The sequence below is a fragment of the Callorhinus ursinus genome, unplaced genomic scaffold (assembly GCF_003265705.2).
Source record: "Callorhinus ursinus isolate GAN/ISIS: 27379988/994484 unplaced genomic scaffold, GSC_fseal_2.0 scaffold7, whole genome shotgun sequence".
In the NCBI taxonomy this organism is placed as follows: Eukaryota; Metazoa; Chordata; class Mammalia; order Carnivora; family Otariidae; genus Callorhinus; species Callorhinus ursinus.
In genome coordinates, this window is record NW_027397069.1 from 15,983,875 (window position 1) to 16,003,309 (window position 19,435).

The 19,435-nt window shown below is 34.4% G+C and overlaps 1 long non-coding RNA gene across 1 annotated transcript in view; it reads right to left on the bottom strand.

Moving 5' to 3' along the window:
* Nucleotides 1-19,435, bottom strand: part of LOC141373044 (uncharacterized) — a 108,938-nt gene that overhangs the window by 30,752 nt on the left and 58,751 nt on the right. The gene's annotated exons all lie outside the window — the stretch shown is intronic.

A 19,435-nucleotide genomic window follows, 5' to 3' on the forward strand; every position in this document is an offset into this window, starting at 1 on the left:
ATTCTTGGTGTATCCCTCACACTCCTTTATATTTAGGCATGCACACCTATTTGCTCAGAGAGTAAAGATAAATACTTCTCTGTTCTCTTACCAGAGACCATTTGCTCACTTTCCAGAATACTAAAAAGATTGTCCCTCTCCAAGAGGGAACAATGGGAAGACCTGCCAGTAGCTCACTTGTAACTTTGGAGGTTTCTTAATCTCAGTGTTCCATTTCTGCCACACAAACCCACTGTGTGCATGGCATGCAACAGCTAGTTCTGCATCACTCCCACTGATTTAGGGGAGGGGAACAAGGGGAACAAAAAAGCATGAAGCTCATGCTTCATGATCCACCATGAGTCATAACGCACTTTGTTTCTGATCCAGGTATCTATGTCTTCTGTGAAAACAAGACAGGCTATCTAGGTAGCTTTCTTTTTTTTTTTTTTTTTTCCTAGGTAGCTTTCAAGCAGGATGCAATCTCGGAATCCTCTTAAGTTCTTGACAGTCACAAACTCCTGGAGGAGAAATGAAAAACATGACACAATTTAACCTTAGGCACAGAACAAGTGTAAAATATGGCTGGTCGGAGGGGAGTGTGGGAAGGAAGTAAGAAGCAAAGAAAGGCAAGAAACTAAAGATACCAGCAGACAGCAGGTTACCTCTGTAGAGTTCTCCTCTGTAGAAACTTAGTCACTCTAGTCCATGATGCTTCAAAAGCTATTTGATGCCTTTAAACACATTACATTGATATTTTTTTAAGATTTTATTTATTTATTTGACAGAGAGACAGCGAGAGCAGGTATTTTTATTTCATTTTTCTATTTCTTATAGGGAGTAATGTTCTCCCATAAGCTTCTCTATTCTACTTGATATCAGAAATCATTAGAGATTAATTTAGTAACTTAGTAATAGAAAATAAATTCCTTAACCTTATAAAAAAACATTCATTGAAATCCTACAATATACATCACCCTAAAAGTTTAAATAAAGGGGAAGCAAATATTGAGTATCCTTCTGAAAAGGAAGAGCAGAGAGAGGGGAGATTATCACATCAGATGCAAGGTTTTATTGTAAAGCTATAGTAATTAAGACAGTATGGTACTTATACAGCAATTAACATATTGACCAATAAACGGAGAGAGAGAACTCTGTCAAAACCAAATAGGGAAAATTGGAAGTTGCAGAGGTAACTTCGCAGATCAGTTGAGGAAGAAGGTAGCCTTGCATTAGAATTGAAATAAATAGTCATATGAAAAATACAAGTAAACTGATAAATCATAAATAACTCCAAAACATACTTCACATGTGTGTTTTCGTCTTTAATGTGAAACAGAATATTTAAAAATTTTGTTAAGAAATATTTGGACCTTGGGGTAATAAAGTATTGTTGTTATATTTTTTAAAGCTAATTTTTTAAAAATGCAAATTTGATTTGTCAAATATTCAGACCTAAATTTTGGGTATTGGTCAATGTTAGTAATATGTAGAGAACTTCTACAAACAAATAAGAAAGTCATAAACAACCCAATATAAAAACAGGTAAAGACATGCACGTGATTTCAAAAAAGGAAAATATCTAGTAAATAATTTTTATGAAAAGATACTGAACTTGAATACTAGCCTGGGAAATCTTAATCAAGACCTCATGACCACATTTCAGGTATTATTTTGTCAAAAATTGAGGCTTGACAAAACATAGTTTTATTTAAAAAACTGAATTAATTGAAGTTTTAACATAAAATGATATATTCTTGCTTATGTATTTGTGTATTTTCTGTTTCTCTACAATGCAAGCAAACATAATGAAATTGTGGATTTTGTCTACTGTGTTTAATACTACATTTCAAATACTTAGAGTGCTTTGACATATGAATATAGAAATATTTATCAAATAAACAACTATGAAATAACTGTTGAGTTCCAAATGTGAACGATGGTGAAACATATTTAGACTCCTCATCTTTTTTTCCTTTCCATTTTCTTAGTTTGATAGTTTTTAACTTCTGCTTTTAAAGATTTATCTTTTTAACATTTCCTTCTATGACAATAACATCTGCAGTTGTCTTTATTTAGTTCAGTATTCAATTTACTAATGTACACCCCATAGTCCTTTGCTACTATTGCTTTTTCATCGTGTGAATACTATTTAAACAATAAATCCCATTTCGATTCATTTTGGAAGGCTCTATTTTTGTGCCCCTAAGATTTATTTTATTTCATTTTTTAAAGAATAGCTCATAAATTCTGTATTTCCCAAGCTCCTCTTTTTTTCCTGGTTTCTTCATCTATAGCATATTTTGCAGGATCCATTTGGCTGGGATATTTATAACAGTGTATAAATATCACATATAATTTTACCATGTGCAAAACAATATTTTAAGCATGGAAATACATTAATTCACTTATTTTTCACAACAGCCATATCAAGTAGTACTATTATAATCAGAAAGCAAAACACTAATGAATCAGTTACTGACAAGCTAGATGCTCCAAAGATACAGACAAACATCTTACTGCAAAATGATGCAACCATAAATTTTCTATTTACCCCATTACTCTGCTGCTGCTCTGTATTACCTTGGATTCAGGAATGTGTCCATAAACTGCTTATGATTCCAGCCTTCTGTTAGGATTATTGGAACAATGTCATTTATTGGGCTAATATGCTTTGCTATGTGAGATGCCTCTGATGTGATACAATGATTCTTTTTTAAATATTTTTTATTATTCTTGGCTACATAGTAAGGCATAAGCAGTAGAAATTATTCTGCCAAATTCAATGAGGATTCCTCTGAATTATAATTTTTCAGTCAGTAGTGGGAAATATCTTTCAAACTTCTAATATATTATCATATTGTATTCTTATACCTAGCAAAGATATAACATTATTTGAGTTCTATTGTTTTGTTTTTATTTTTGTTTTTTAATATCTGGAATTTACTCTTTTGAACATTTTGTCCTAAGTAATCAGAGAGATAAGGCAAGAAAGCCCAACTTTCTTTTTCAAGGAGACTTGTCAATTGAATTTCTTAAATATCGGGAAGCCAAATAGATAATCCAAATCTAGTTGTGATAAAGGCAAAACAGATGTGTGCAACAGTGGAGTGCACACTCCATCCTGTGTGAGGCAGTAAAGTCCATAGCATAGTATCTACTTTCTACCTATGTCTGATTCTGAGATTTGAAAGGTGAAAAAGAATGTAAACATTTTGAAAGTAATCAGCTGATGCCAGATTGTATGGAAATACTCTCTATTTGCCCCAAATCCTCTCTATCCTATCCTCTCCACTGTACACTATGCTCTAAGATCTTTATGGGTTACATAAAGTGCCTCCCTTTTTCTCGACTTTCAACTGGGTTCACATACAGAAATACCAAGACAATATGATAGTGAGGCAATATGGACTTCATTAGGAATGCAGCCATTATAAATACATGAACATATTCCCGGTGGGGCTGCTGTAAAAGACATTTATGATATTTATTTATTAATTTAAAAATGCATTAATGAAACTGGTCTGTGTGCCAGGTACTTATAGTCTTGGATAATGTTTTCAAAAGTAGATGGCTGAATAAGACTAGGTATCACCTATGAACAAGGGAAGTTTATCTTCCAACTACAATGAGAACATCTTATGAAAGACAGAATAGGATTCCAGCATAATGAAATCTAATGCATATTAGGTTTCATGGATCTTAAAAATGATTTTAGAATTTTCTCTCTTGAATTTTTAGTGAGATTTAACTTGATGTGCTGGAATTTGTTTATTTAGCAGTTTGACATATTTTAATGCAAAGACACATTATAGTCTATATGAGCTTATTTCAATGTATTTACATACACTAAATTATGCAAATACTAAAAAATGATGGTTAATAAGAATATTTTTTATTAATTAGACAGTTGAGTTATCAAGGAAATGACTGTATTTTGTAAACTGGGAGATCTGCATTTTTTTTTCAGAATGCTTGAAAAGGATGTTGAATCTTAACATTTGAGCCTCTTTAAGTTCTCAAAATTGTAGAGTTCATGGCATATCCTCTCAGGTCAAATTCAAAGAAGCTGATTCTATTTAGCCCTCTGGAAGAATACTACATTAATTAGTGGTGTCCTAATTAAGGCTGCTGGTGAGACGGGCAAGCTAATTAAGTTATAGCAGCTTCTCTCTCTTTACCATAAGTGAAGATATATCATTTAGGTCTGTCCTGGTTTAAATATAAAAAAAAGTTAATGCTTCATATATTCTTTTTTTTTTAAGATTTTATTTGTTTATTTGACAGAGAGAAACACAGTGAGAGAGGGAACACAAGCAGGGGGAGTGGGAGAGGGAGAAACAGGCTTCCCACTGAGCAGGGAGCCGATCCCAGGACCCCGGGATCATGACCCGAGCCGAAGGCAGACGCCCAATGACTGAGCCACCCAGGCGCCCCTTCATATATTCTTTAAACTACTTTTACTTTGACTTTAGCTTTCTTATTTTATAGGATAACTAGATACGGAAAAAACTGTGCATGTTCAAAAGAATAAAAGAGCAAAAAGTGGTATTAACTTTCTAGTAAATACAGTACCATTCAGACTGTAACAATTTTCCTTTTTTTTCCCCCCTGATTTAAGGTATACACATATTCACTTGGTGAATCTGCAATATATAATTCATGGAACATGGCTGCAAATTAACTGCTTGAAGATGAACAACTTTCATATCAATTCACATAAAGTTAATTTTTTTCTCAGAAAGTGTTTACTATTTGGTGAACTATTTTTTACATTTTAAAGTTTGATTTAAGTTTACCTCAGGTTGTATGCAGAAAATCCCCATGACTTGTAAATTATTCTCCTTTTTGCAATGCCATCACTGTTTTCACACAAATCTTCTGTCAACTTACATTTGCCCTTAGCCCCGGCCATTAAGTTTTCAAAGCTATGTGGTTTTCTATGGTTCTTCCAAAATTCTAACATAAAACTTCCAAATGGATTCTTTTGGAGGGTGGGTGGGAAGTATTTTTTTTTTTTTAATTTAGAATTCTGCAAACTAAGGATCACATTTATAAACAAACAACAAATAAACACAAAAATTATTGTAAAGAAGAAACTGAAAACTAGACTGACAGACCACAGGCTGAAATAATTTAGTGTGAAATTATTTCTTGGAAATTGAACACTGTTGCGCGCCTGGGTGGCTCAGTTGGTTAAGCAATAGCCTTCGGCTCAGGTCATGATCCAGGAGTCCCTGGATCGAGTCCCGCATCGGGCTCCCTGCTCGGCGGAGGGTCTGCTTCTCCCTCTGACCCTCCCCCCTCTCATGTGCTCTCTCTCTCTCTCATTCTCTCTGTCTCAAATAAATAAATAAAAATCTTAAAAAAAAAGAAATTGAACACTGTCATTGCTTTGGAATGGATAAATCAGAATTTTTGTCTTAAAGGAATTTTGTGTATGCTTTAATATTCAAACAGATCACTACAGTACAAGCATTAACTTGACATGTATATTTTAAAAAGTTAGACAAACCTAAGTAACCTAACCATGTAAAATAAGATTAAAAGCTACTTATATATTCATAAAGTATCTGCCAAAGTGAATTAGCCAAAAATGAGAAATGATAAAATATGGCTGTGTTCTCCATTTCTTGCAATGGGGCATGTTAGGTATCTGTCAGTATATAAAAATGCTGGGGAAATATGACAAAACATATTTCTAAAAGCCCCCAAAATTTTATGAACATATTCAAACTGAAGATGCAAGCACAGATTGATAAAATGAGTAATAAAGTTGGTTTTGCTTGAGAATGTTTGGTTACTTTGATGATGTTGTGCTTACATGGCCCTCCTGGCATACAACAGACAGAAAAATTAGCTAACAATCCAATTATGAAAGGGTGTCTAACACTGCTGGGGATATGGAAGGGGGAACGAGGGTCCTGTATCCCCATATCAGAGCAACAACATTCCTGCTTGACATGGAGCAGGGAAGGCAAGTGAGGTAAAAGACCTTTGAAAGGTATAACCATGAAGCAAACATAGTATGGATTTCCCAATCAAATTTTGTGTTGAAAACACTCATGTTTTAATTCTAGTTTAAATTTTCCTTGGACTGGTAGTGCCTCAGTGTCTGTTAGAAGCAAATGCAACTCCTCTGGAGGAACATAATTTCCTCCTAGGGCTCATAAACTGCTCCGAGCCTTTTCACAAAGAAACAATAAAAAATAATCAAACACATAAGAAGCCAAGTCACTGCCTCTTTTGGAATAGAACCAACGGGATTGGGAAAGCAAAAGATCTACAGATCCATAAATACAAAAAATACCAGAAAGAAAAGGTAAAATAGGGGTGCCTGGGTGGCTCAGTGGTTAAGCGTCTGCCTTTGGCTTGGGTCACGATCCCAGGGTCCTGGGATCAAGCCCCATTTGGGTTCTCTGCTCCGCGGGAAGCCTGCTTCTCCCTCTCTCGCTCCCCCTGCTTGTGTTCCCTCTCTGGCTGTGTCTGTCTCTGTCAAATAAATAAATAAAATCTTAAAAAAAAAAAGAAAAGGAAAAGCAAAAGTCAAAGTACAATAACTATGTTTAATATGAATAATGGTGTAAAAAGTCAAGCTTAAATACCTTCAAGAACAAGAAAAATCAAACATCAACACATCAACAGTCAATTGTTAAAAAGGAAAACTTCTCCAATTGAAAAAATGTTTTCATCTATTAATTAAAAACTAACTGAATGACTATAAAACACAGAAGTTAACTGCCGAAGATAGAATTAAATTACCATAAAATAGTTCAAAACTTAGCTAGAACTAGAGACCTACAATTTCAGAAAATATGAAAGAAATATTGATATAAAGGAGAAGAAAAGGCTTAATACACTTTCAACTGGTGTTCCAGATGGAAGAGAAAGGAGAAAGAAATTTTATGAAAAATATCTAATAATTGATAAAATGAGCTAATTATAGGGAGAAAAGTAAACTTAAGTTTTAAAAGCCACACATAAACATTTTAAAATTGAAGAACTAAATAAAAAGGAGAAAATATTAGCAGCAGTCAGGGTAAAACAATTTTTAAAGTAACTTTAAAAAAACAACACAGGAACATATCAAATACAATATAGGATGATATATCTTTAATGTACTGAGAAAAATAAATCCCTTGGTATTTTATCACAAGTTTATGTTACCTGGTATTCATGCCTGATGGTGGATATACAAATTGATATAACTTTGAGAAAAGAGTGCATATACCTTTCTATTGCATGAAACAAATTATATGCAAGTTTTGAGATTCATTAAAGAATATCCAAATACAGGGGCGCCTGGGTGGCTCAGTCAGTTAAGTGGCTACCTTCCACTCAGGTCATGATCCCAGGGTCCTGGGATTGAGCCTCGCATTGTGCTCCTTGCTTGGCAAGGAGCCTACTGCTCCCCCTGCTTGTGCTCTCTCTCTCTGTCTCTCGCTATCTCTCTCTCTCTGTCAAATAAATAAAATCTTTAAAAAATTTTAAAAAATAAATAAAAATAATATCAAAAGACATAGAAAAGGTACCATGTTATTAGACTGGAATAGCCACTAATGTAATAATTCTGATTATCTACAAATTCATTCTTTGATTCCATTAACACCAGCTAAAATCCCAAATACTTCATTGTTATGTATGTGAACCTTAACAAGCTGGTTTTGAGGATACCCAACAAAACCATAATTTGCTGACTGTGAACTTTCTAATAAAGATAAATATATACAACACATATTCACACCGTGTGACACAACAGGATCACTATGCTGCCATAGTTACAATAGAATCTTTGCTAATTATAAATCATGAAATTATATCCTATGTTTTCTTGCAGAAGTTTAAGTTTTATATTTATGTTCATGGTCTATTTTGATGTAATTTTGTGTGTAACTTATAGCATGAATCAAGATTTACTTCTTTGCATACAGATATTAAATAGTTTCAGCACCATACTGAAATGTTTAATCCTCCCCCACTGAATTCCCTACCCCCCAACTGAAAATCAATTAACTCTATCTGGGCCAATGTATTTATTGGCTCCTTCTGTTCCACTGATCTATTTATCACCATTTATGACAGTACTCCCACTTCCTTGATTACTGTAGCTTAAATATATCTTGAAGGTAAGCCAGTTTTTTCTTCTCTTTCTTAATGCTTTTTGGCTGTACTTGTTTCTTTGGATTGTCTCAAAAATTTAAAATCACCTTGTCAATTTCTACAGAAATTCTGTAAAACGTTTTCTAGTTACTTCTTTGATTCTTTAAAAAAATATTAGGGAGAACTGTCATTTTAAGAGCATGGGGTTTTTCAATCCATGAAGAGGAAATATCATTTCATTTATTTGGTCCTTCAAAATTAAATTAAATTAGTTAATTAATTTATTTATTCATTTTGTCCTTTCAAATTTTAAACACAACACTTTATAGGTTTTAACATGTGGGGTGTTACATATATTTTGTCATATTTATCCCTGAATATTTCATATTTTGATCCTATTTAAAATGGTATTTTAAAATTTCAATTTCCATCACAGTTTATTCCTAGTATATAGAAATATATTTGATCTTTACATATTGATCAAAAGAAAGATAAATTGGACTTTCATCAAAATCGAAACTTTTGTCCTTCAAAGGCAATATCAAGAAACTAAACAGAGAAACAACAGAAGGGGATAAAATATTTGCAAATCATGTAGCTGCCAAGGGAACTGTATCTATAACGTAGAAAGAACTCGTACAACTGAATCATAAAAAGTCAAATAAGCCAACTAAAAACAGCAAATGTGTGAACAGACTTTTCTCCAAAGAAGACATATAAATGACCAAAAAGATCATGAAAAGATATTTAACATCATTAGTCATCAGGGTAAAACAATTCAAAACCACAGTAAGGTACCACTTCACACCCACTGGGATGGTCATCATAAAAACCAGTGTTGGTGAGGATGTGGAGAAATCAGAACCTTCATACACACGGGTGGGAATGTAAAATGGAACACCACCACCACAGGCTAGAAATTCCTCAAATGGATAAACATAAAGTTACCTTTTGACCCAGCAAATCCACTCTTAGGAATATACTCAAAAGAAATAACATATTCCATATATAAACTCATACACAAATGATCATAGTTGCATAATTCATAATAGCAAAGTAGAAAACAATCTAAATGTCTACCAACCGAGGAATGGATGAACAAAGTGTAGTTTACCTAACTAACAATGGTATAGTAGTCATCCATAAAAATAAATGAAGTACTGCTACATGCTAAAACATGCATGAACCTTGACAACATTATGTTAAGTGAAAGAAAACATACACAAAAGAGCAGATATTATATAATCCCATTTATATGAAATGTGCAGAATAGACTAAACTATAGAGACAAAAACTAGACTAGTAATTACTGAGGGCTGGGGTGAGGAATGTAGTTAGGGGTTGATAGTTAAAAAGTCCAGGGTTTCTTTCCAAGGTGATGAAAACATTTTAAATCAATTATGGTGATGGTTACACAAATCTGTAAGTATATTGAAAGGTTGTATTGTACACTTTAAATGGGTGAATTGTACCTACATGTGAGTTACATTTCAACAAAGCTATTATAAAAAAAAATCACACCTTAAGAGAAGCTAGAAAATACTCTCCTTTATTTTCCACCATTTTATTTACTTACAGACCTATTTGTTTCAGGATTTGCCTTTAAAAGTTTTGCAGAATAATTTTCTTACATATTCTTAGAGAAAGGCATAATAAATAACTTATTTTTTCCAAAATTCCCTTTTTTCAGAGGATTTTTTAGTTTACTATCTGATATTAGGCTTAAACCAGATATTTCAATGTTCCTTTTATAACAAGAGATTCTTAATTAAACTCTGTATTTCCTACTGCCAATAAAAATACATATGTAATTTTTTAACAATACAAAGACTGAAGACAACCATTTAGTTTAAGTGAAATCTAACCAAGTGCTTAAAAATAGTTTGTTTACAATAAATCAAAGATCTTTAAATTGTAGATATGTTCAGCAAAGTAAACTAACTCTTGTAGAATATTAAAATGTGCTATAAATCAATGTTTATGTTTCTAAGTTTTGAATTTAGTCAAATGTGGATTTGTAACGTGTCACTGTCAAGTATCAGCGATGTGATTTTATCAGTTAGATGCTCCATCTTCCAGTCTCCTCAGGTAAAATGGACTGACAATATCTCCTCCTTACAAGGACACATTTAAGATAACTCATATTATATATTGAATTCTCAGTTTTATTTTCTATTATTATTAGTAGTAGTAATAGTAGCAGTATACATTAAAAAAGTATGAGGGGCGCCTGAGTGGCTCAGTTGTTAAGCGTCTGCCTTTGGCTCAGGTCATGATTCCAGGCTCCTGGGATCGAGCCCCACATCGGGCTCCCTGCTCAGTGGGAAGCCTCCTTCTCCCTCTCCCACTCCCCCTGTTTGTGTTCCCTCTCTCGCTGTGTCTCTCTCTGTCAAATAAATAAATAAAATCTTTAAAAAAAACACATAAAATATGATTGCCCCAAAATCTATACATTTTGATAAAAACCTAGCCTGGGGCACCTGGGTGGCTCAGTCAGTTAAGCATCTGCCTTTAGCTCAGGTCATGATCCCAGGGTCCTGGGATCGAGTCTGACATCGGGCTCCTTGACAAGCAGTGAGCCTGCTTCTCCCTCTGCTTACTGCTCCCCCTGCTGTACTCTCTCTCTCTCTGTCTCTCTGACAAATAAACAAAATCTTAAAAAAAAAAAAAGACTAAAAAAATTAAAAAACTAGCCTTCTTGAGTGATTAATGTCACTTTTTGGAAATCAAACAATTAAAATACATTTGTTAATATTATAGTTCCCTACAGAGCTCCCTTTTCAAAAGATTTAATATGGACTAATCTGGGTAACTGTTACTTTGAATCATAACATATGAAACAGATATTTTATAAATAAGATTTAAGAAGCCTATTTTACATTTCCATTTGGTGCCTTTAATTATAAATGTTTTTCACAGTGTACCTTAGTGTCACCAAACACTTGGCATGTTTGGTCCCTTAAAATATTTATTTTTGTTCTAGCATGAGTCAGCATCAAGAGAGAAACAGCAGTTAATGTATCATGGGATTTATCTCACAAAATACTTATTGGGAGAACACTTCTTTATGTATATACTAGAGAGAAACAATTATTCACATAATTCATTATTTTTCTTCCTGGAGGCTGAAAGCTCATGTTTGTGTTTGTTTGTATTTATTTATTTATTTTGCGGTACAGTTATTTATTTACTATTAAAACACCTCATCCTCATTAATATTTTCACCTTGAAGGAGAAAATGACTACTCAAGCCAGGTAATTTTGCTTTAATGTTGAAAAGAGTTTTGACAAAGGGGAAGATCCAACTATATTTGAAAATTAGATTTGGGGTCCGATGTGAGGTTCACCTTTGCAATATTTCCCCTTAGCCCCAGTGGAACAAATAATACTTGCTTGGACAGACAATGCAAGTAACAAGTCAGTTCTTTGATTTTAAAAATGGCATTCCTCAGGGGTGCCTGGGTGGCTCAGTTGGTTAAGCGACTGCCTTCGGCTCAGGTCATGGTCCTGGAGTCCCGGGATCGAGTCCCGCAGCGGGCTCCCCGCTCAGCGGGGAGTCTGCTTCTCCCTCTGACCCTCTTCCCTCTCGTGCTGTCTGGCTCTCATTCTCTCTCTCTCAAATAAATAAATAAAATCTTAAAAAAAAAATGACATTCCTCCGTGTCTTATGCTGCAAAACAGCAAAAACCATAGTTTATTTTTTATTTTTTAAAGATTTTATATATTCATTTGAGAGAGTAAAAGAGTGAGAGCGGTAGGAGAGGGACAAGCAGACTCCCTGCTGAGCAGGGAGCCCCCAAGGACTACAGTGGCAACACGGGGCTTGATCACAGGACCCTGAGACATGACCTGAGCCCAAGGCAGACACTTAATCAACTGAGCCACCCAGGCACCCCTGAAGCCATAGTCTAGTTTATAATTCAGCTGAAATCTAAGTGTACAGGCAGGTGTTATCATATCACACTCATGATTAGATTCCAATGGAGGTGATTAGAAAGAAAGACAAGCTAAAATTCCCGGGACAATTTTTGCATGTTTATAAAGTGGAGCACCAGATAGATAGATGATAGAGACAATATTTAAACTGTCATACATTTTCACCTTCATCACAGGCAGAGGAATTCAGCTTAAGAAGGAAACTAACTGTTGGCTAGAAATTTGTCCAAAAAAAAAAATATCCAAGAGTGACAGGAATGACAACACCACTTGTAACATTACTACTATATTAGATAAATAACAAAAAATACAATTAGTCAAAAAATATTTCATTAAACAATCTAGTCTTCCTTATGTAGATGTTCTTAGTCCCTGAGAAATAATAAAAGTAAATTATATTTTAATATAACAAAATATATCTACTCAATATTAGTTAATAGATTTGGAAGCAAGCAAAAGTATATATATATATCAGATATATATTAATCTATACCTATATATTGCTGTTTATAAGAACTTATAAAATAAAAGCTTTTGAGTAGCTAAGTGAAAGATATGCTGATTTTATTTAAAAAAACAAAGAAGAGCATGCACATATTTATTAGGTGACTTAAATTGTATTATTAATAAATGCAAAATATGAATGAATAGTAAAAATTTGGGTTCAAGTTTTGCCAGGCTTTGCAATAGAAACATATTGGTAAAAGTGTAATTGGAAAGATATTGGTCAGAGAATGATCAAGGATTGAAGAGGATGACAAACATAAATAAATATAGACAGCCTTATAGACTTGAATATTTGATACACAAGAGTATTTAATTATAGTTATTGAGGGCACAAATACTAAAACATGCTGCGTTGGTTTGAAATTCATTTGTGCCCTTATTAATAGAGTAACCTTGGGCAGGTGATTGAATTTTCTGTGGCTCAATTTCCTCAAACTTAACGTGGCCATGGTAATAGTACTTATTTCACGGTAACGTTTGAGAATTCAGTAAGTTACTATGGTAAAGCTCTTAGATGACTAGGACCTAAAAATAAGGTATGTGTGTGTTATGTGTGGTTGTTCTTGTTGAGACATAGAAAGCAATGGGTAAAAGATCGCAGAAATACAGCAGTTACTTGCTGCAGACAAGACCCTGGAGGGATTCTACTTCCAAATAATGCAGAAAATTATCTTGCTCTTAAGGTAATTAAATAATTAAAGATTGATGCTTTTAGCTATAACATATTTGATGATATCAATTTTTTATGTTAATACCATGATTTGGAGTAAGAAAATAACACTTTTAGTTGGCTATGGAAAAAGTTTCTAGATTATAACATGTATATAAAGAGGGTAATAAATACATGTGACCCAAAAGAATAATGGTTTTATATGAAGGAGGACGAGTAATGATTTAGGAGTGCAGGGGCAGGAGACTGTCGCAAACTCATACCATCAGGAAAAAGAACTCTAAACATGAAAAAAAACTGCAGAGAAAGCAGCATCTCAAGAGTAGAAAAGAGTTTCAGTTAGTGTATGAATGAAAATGTGGATGCCACTAAGTTTGCTAATACTGTAGCGGAATTTCATATGTCATATGGAAAGATTGGGGAGGATGGAGAATCAGATCAGAGAGGAACTCAAGGTAGTAAGAACACAGCAGATGTATTTTGAGCAGCAGTCATAATTGGATTGGACTGGATTGTCTCATATGGTGGTTGGGGCAACTTCAGTTAACTATAATGATGCAAGTCTCACAAGCCCTCAGATGAAAGAGAGTGTTAGCATTCAGATATTGCCTCAATTAAGTTATACTACCTAGGGATTGTTTTCATTTGCAGATTCCAGGAGATATCCTGGGTGCCCTGAATTTAAGGATCACACAAGATTTGAGGACTGGATTATATCAGATTCATAGAAAATGCTGGTGGGATGAACCGAATGACTAAATATGTGACTGCTGAGCGAAATAAGTCATTCAGAGAAAGACATGTATCATATGACCTCACTGATATGAGGAATTCTTAATCTCAGGAAACAAACTGAGGGTTGCTGGAGTGGTGGGGGGTGGGAGGGATGGGGTGGCTGGGTGATAAACATTGAGGAGGGTATGTGCTATGGTGACTGCTGTGAATTGTGTAAGACTGATGAATCACAGACCTGTACCTCTGAAACAAATAAAATATTATATGCAAAAAAAGAAAAGAAGAAGAAGATAGCAGGAAGGGAAGAATGAAGCAGGGGAATCAGAAGGGGAGATGAACCATGAGAGACTATGGACTCTGAGAAACAAACTGAGGGTTCTAGAGGGAGGGGGGTGGGGGGATGGGTTAGCCTGGTGAGGGATATTAAGGAGGGCACGTATTGCATGGAGCACTGGGTGTTATGTGCAAACAATGAATCATGGAACACTACATCGAAAACAAATGATGTAATGTATGGTGATTAACGTAACATAATAAAAAACTAATAAATAGATAAATAGATAAAAATGTGTCTAAAGGCAGTAATATTCCCAAAGGGAAGAAATTTTATCATGAGTTTAATGGGTCCTGTATTATTGAGCATTTGCTTATATTCCCTTAATCATATTTTTCTAACAAATAAACATGTAATTATTTTTGTTTGTATGCATTTTTGTCAACATACCCTTCCTGGGGTAGGTTTGAAGGAGAAAACAATGCTTATTTTTACTTTAACCTGCTATCACAAATGAATTGCTAGGATCATTTTTCTTGTGGAAATGTGCTCATTAATTCTGGGTAGGTGTGCTACAGTAAAATGCTTTATAAAGTATCAGAACATACCAGAAATTTGTGTTGTTGAATTAAAATCAAGTGTTCTTGAATTAGTAACAAATTCTTATATACTAATATAGGAAAAGTACATCACTAAATCAATACATATAAATTAAAGAGTCAGAATATAAAAATGAAATTGCAAATTCCTGTTTTTTGTCCCAATGACTATATTGTTTTACATAATTTTGTTGCTATTAATTAAGTTTAGTATTAAGTTTTAGGAGGGGATGTCATTTTTGCAAAAACTTCCATGTAGAAATTATTTCAAGTAAGTGTTTTTCTTCTATGACATAAGTTAGTCTATCGCAGGAAATAATAGTGACAGTCAAATACTAAGTTTGTCTCTAATAGAAACATTAAAATCATTATACTTTCCTTAAAAAGTCAACTTTGATTTAGTCACCTAGTGACAAATCTAAACCATGACCACTGGGTTCTGGGAACAAATTTTAATCAGATTTTAAAAAAGAGCTATCTTGTTATATGTAGAAAATGAATTAAATAAAGTTAGGTACCTACTCCCATTTTAGGAAGTAGATCTCCATTAAAAACACAATAGAAAATATAATTGAGACTGCTGTTCTTTGTGATAGATACTTTCAATGTCCAAATTCCTATTAATGATAGCACTTAACTATGATACCCTGCACTGAAGACAATACAAAAGGTAAATTGTTTGCTTGAGAGACCAATGCCTACCATTGCCATGAGTTGCCAATAATATGTTATATGACCTTAGATAAAAACATACTGTATTTCTTTTAAAGAATGGAAGGATTATACCTTCCAAGTTAAAAAGCTGCATTCTATTTTAAAAATATACAACAGCACTACTACTGTTTTTTAATGTTCACATTACCGGTACTAGTGTTGTAAATTAGCTTCAGAGTCTCTAAGTAAACCACAGAGAACTTCCTCTCTCTGTTTCTGTGAATTTTTTTTTCTTTTTTTTAAAGATTTTATTTATTTATTTGAGAGAGAGAGAGAGAGAGAGAAACAGCATGAGAGGGGAGAAGGTCAGAGGGAGAAGCAGGCTCCCCGCTGAGCCGGGAGCCCGATGTGGGACTCGATCCCGGGACTCTGGGATCATGACCTGAGCCGAAGGCAGTCGCTTAACCAACTGAGCCACCCAGGCGCCCTGTTTCTGTGAATTTTTACCAGTGAAGTATATAAAAGTCACAGGAAAAAATGACATAAATCAAAATTTCTGAACAAAACAGGAAAAACTATGCAACATGGCTATTCCCAAAGGATTAGATAATTCTAATTTAAACAAATTTCAGGCAAGACTGGCACTTCTAATAAGCAACTACAGCATGTAATTCAATCCCAAATGTATGAGCTAAACAATGAATTGCTCAAATGCAAAGGTGTGGTATAGAGGCACTACTAATGGGAAACATAAGACAATAAAGTAATATCTCAGTTGATATACTAGGTGGAGGATTAAGATTCAAAGAAGAGTTCTCAGGGCACCTCGGTCGCTCAGTTAAGCGTCTGACTCTTGATTTTGGCTCAGTCATGATCTCGGGGTGATGAGATCAAGTCTACTTCAGGCTTCATGCTCAGTGGGGAGTCTGCTTGAGATTCTCTCCCTCTCCCTTATGCTCCCCCCCCCGGCTTATATACAAGTGCTCACTCTCTCTCTCTCTCTCTGAGGTAAATAAATAAATCTTCAAAAAATAAGATTCAAAGAAGAGTTCTCAAATAAACGAAAATTTAGAAAAGCTATGATATGATGTTCCTTTCTTAATTTTTTTAAAATAGTGATCTACGAGAGAATGCATTTGTTGCATAATATTACATTAGATTAAGTGTCAGAAATTAAATAACAGATACACCTCTGAATATGGTGATTAGACAGAAAGAGAAAGATAAACAATAATGCATAAAATGCTATCACATTGCAAATAGAGGAATCATCTGAAATTACTATACTGAAAATTGATTATTCTAGCTGTTGGTTTGCGCTGTTTGTGTGTGTGTTTTTCTAGGCAGAAGACTGCATAATTTTTTTCTGAAAACCTTATCATTCTAAGAGAAAAGTTTGGAAAATACACATGATTGCACACCCCAGACAATGCTGTTAGGTAATAACCCTATAAATTCCCAATAGTAGAGGCAGACATTTTAAGTATGGAATTGTTTTAAAAGTCTGTGATTGGGGAGCCTGTGTGGCTCAGATGGTTAAGCATCTGCCTTTGGCTCAGGTCATGATCCCCAGGTCCTGGGATCCAGCCCTGCATCCAGCTCCCTGCCCACTGGGAAGCTGGCTTCTCTAGCTCTCTGTCCCTCTGTCCCTCCCACACTCATTCCCTCTTCCAAATAAATAAATAAAATCTTAAAAAAATAAAAAAATAAAAAATCAATAGCAAACATACTGAACTACCAAAAATAACTATTCAATGCAACTGTTTATTTTTTTATTTTTTTTATTTTTAAATATTTTATTTATTTATTTGAGAGAGAGAGAGCACATGAGAGGGGAGGGTCAGAGGGAGAAGCAGACTCCCTGTTGAGCAGGGAGCCCGATGCAGGACTCGATCCCGGGACTCCAGGATCATGACCTGAGCCGAAGGCAGTCACTTAACCAACTGAGCCACCGAGGCACCCTCAATGCAATTGTTTAAATTACAAAATATGCATGAATCAAACAAATACTACAAAGTCTTTATGTAGAAAAATACAGAATGCATATAATAACATAAAATAAGATCTGAATAGGGAAATAGTCTATGCTTATTAATAGGAAAATATAACATGAAAATATTATTTAAATTCTACCCCAAGATGTACTAATACAATAAAATTTCAATCAAAATTATCACTTTTTTAAATTTGTTATGTAACTCCTTAAATTCATTCTATAATTCACAGTGGAGTATATATGTATAAGCAAATTAAACTCTGAAACAGAAAGGTACAGATAGGCAAATATGCCTACTAGACATTTAAAAATATTATAAGATGACTATGCCCATAAAATGACAAAATTAAGAAAAATACATGTTAAAATATGTTATTAAGAATTTGAGAAAACAAGAATTTTTGTGCACTGTAGGTAGTAGTGGAAACTATTTGCTATTTTATGGAAAACAGGCAGTATTTTGTGGAAATAAATATGTGTATGACCCATAAACTATACATTCCACTGCTGTGTATCCATCACAAAAAAAATTTCACAAAAATTTATAGAATTACATATTCAAGGATGTTCATTATGTGTTTTTTTTTAAAGATTTTATTTATTTATTTGAGAGAGAGAGAGCATGCGAGTACAAGCATGAGTGGGGGGGAGGGGCACAGGGAGAGGGAAAGGGACCAGTAGACTCCCCACTGAGCGGGGAGCCGGAAGTGGAGCTTGATCCCAGGACCGCGAGTTCATGACCTGAACTGAAGTCAGATACTTAATATATGAGCCACCTAAGTGCCCCCATAATTTGTCGTCTTAATGAGGAAAGGAATGGAACCAACTGGTGTCATTATGAAAGAACTTGTGAGTGAAATATGTGATGGCTTCAGAACAATATGCTAAGAACTCAGGAGTATTCTCAATGCTGAAACTGAGCATTCTTAATTTATGGCAGCCTGAAAATTTATGGCAGTCCATTTCATAACAACATCACAGCTCATGGGTGGCTCAGTTGGTTAAGCGACTGCCTTCGGCTCAGGTCATGATCCTGGAATCCCAGGATCGAGTCCCGCATCGGGCTCCCTGCTCAGCGGGGACTCCGCTTCTCCCTCTGACTCTTCCCCTCTCATGTGCTCTCTCTCATTCTCTCTCTCTCAAATAAATAAATAAAATCTTTTAAAAAAATAACAATATCACAGGAATGGAGGTGAAAATATTCATATTTAGGGGTGCCTGGGTGGCACAGTTGGTAAAGTGTGGGACTCCTGGTTTCAGCTCAAGTCACGATCTCATGGTCGTGAGATCCAGCCCCATGTTGGGCTCTGCTCAGCATGGAGTCTGCTTGAGACTCTCTCTCCCTCTGCCCCTCCACCCCGTGCTTGTGCACAGGCACACACTCTCTCTTTCTCTCTCTAAAATAAATAAATAAATAAATAAATAAATAAATAAATAAATAAATAAATAAAATCATATTTAGAATAGTAATGTCTTTTTTTAAGCGAGGGAATTGTTTTAAGAGTCTGTCATTGGGGCACCTGGGTGGCTCAGATGATTCTCTCTAGGGACAAAGAAAATTTAATTTATGTATATGCTAATAAGCATATGACCAATTGACATCCCATTTGAGGATGTTGCATTCAAGGTATCAAACTAAACTTAAACCAGTAACACCTACAGTTTCACTGGAATTGGAAGTCAAAACTCTTTGCATTTGTAGTATCTGTGACTTCTCTTAAAAATAGTCTGAGACACTGACTAATCCTCCTATTATTGATCTACACAATAGGTCATTGCATTAATTTATTTCTTAAGGTAATTTTTTAATATTTATATCATAATTTCAATATAAAAGAAACATGAAGAAAAAGTACTTTACAAATATGTAGAATATATTTCTTAAAAGTAAATTATATGTTTACATAATATTGGCACATATATCAGTAATAGTCCTAAATGTTGAAAAGTTTATTTTGCAAGAACACAGAAAAGTGGCAGAAATC